The sequence below is a fragment of the Triticum aestivum genome, chromosome 3B (genome assembly GCF_018294505.1).
Source record: "Triticum aestivum cultivar Chinese Spring chromosome 3B, IWGSC CS RefSeq v2.1, whole genome shotgun sequence".
NCBI classification, from domain to species: domain Eukaryota; kingdom Viridiplantae; phylum Streptophyta; class Magnoliopsida; order Poales; family Poaceae; genus Triticum; species Triticum aestivum.
The window spans coordinates 501,678,441-501,679,649 of NC_057801.1; the positions used below are offsets into that span (position 1 = coordinate 501,678,441).

Below are 1,209 nucleotides of genomic sequence, written 5' to 3' on the forward strand. Positions count from 1 at the left end.
TGAGTAATTACCAACGAGATTCGATCAATATACGTACTCGGCCCCCCTATACTCCAATCCTGGCTCCGCCACTGACCATGATGTATCTTTGCTTCGTGCAATCTGATAATGCATCATAGCTGACCATTTACTGCCATTATTGCGCATCCCAGGATCAGATGGGATTAAATGAGAGAAGTATGGTATGCTAGCTATAGAATTGGAAAAAATAAAAGCTGATAATGTTCAATTGTATCGAAAGATTGTTTATAGATAACCATAGAAGGATAAATATAAATCCTAACAATGGATTTTGCATACCTTACGATGGATTTTACTTACTTCATATTATCTAGAATCTGACCTTTGTTATGTTGCACCTAGATATTCAGAGTGGTTTTCCAGATATTGAAACAAAGTACAAAAAATTGTACGAGGATGTCATTAATCCTTTGGCGCCTTTTCGAGGAAGGTAAATATCTGAACATAAAATCAGCAACACGTGTTATTTCTGAGAACCTGGTGTGTATTTTGTTTAAGTTTCAACCCTTTCTTATTTTTATTTCTTTTGCAGTTGGCACTCATCTCCGTTCACTAAGCATAGCACAGTGGTAGATCTACCTATCTTCCTCTGCTTAAGTATCTTCATAACAAATCCAAATGAATTAATCTCTTCTAGTTACATGATCAGATCTACCTATCTTCCACTGTTTAAGTATCTTCATAATAAATCCAAATGAATTAGTCTCTTCTAATTACGTGATCTTATTTCACGTAAATACTTCTGCTGAGAGAAGAAATCGCTGACCGAGTTAAAATTATGAACCAAGTTCAATATTAAACACATCAATTGAATGAATTTTTTTGACACAAGGGAGTATACTTTCAATTATATATAGTATCATAATTAGAAAAAAAATCGTCAACAGCAGGATTCGAACCTGCGCAGGCAAAGCCCAACAGATTTCGAGTCTGTCTCCTTAACCACTCGGACATATTGACGCCACGAACATTTCCTGTAACATTTGTTCTAATTAGCTATCTAGGTCAATATCCAACTGAACCACACATAAGTAATGGTTCTCTTGACGCACCAGTCCGTAGTATTCTTGCCATCTTGTATGAGATTTTTCTTTACTTATTATACTCCCTGCCGATGAATGAAACGACATTTAACATGATGATGGATGCACTCGAAAAAAAAACATGATGATGGGTGGCTAGGATTTT

General features: G+C 35.7%; 1 non-coding gene across 1 annotated transcript; it reads right to left on the reverse strand.

The window, feature by feature from the left end:
- Nucleotides 1–899: 899 nt before the first annotated feature.
- TRNAS-CGA (transfer RNA serine (anticodon CGA)) lies at nucleotides 900–981 on the reverse strand. Its single transcript has one exon. It is a non-coding gene; the product is annotated as a tRNA-Ser (tRNA).
- Between the last annotated feature and the right edge of the window lie 228 nt (nucleotides 982–1,209).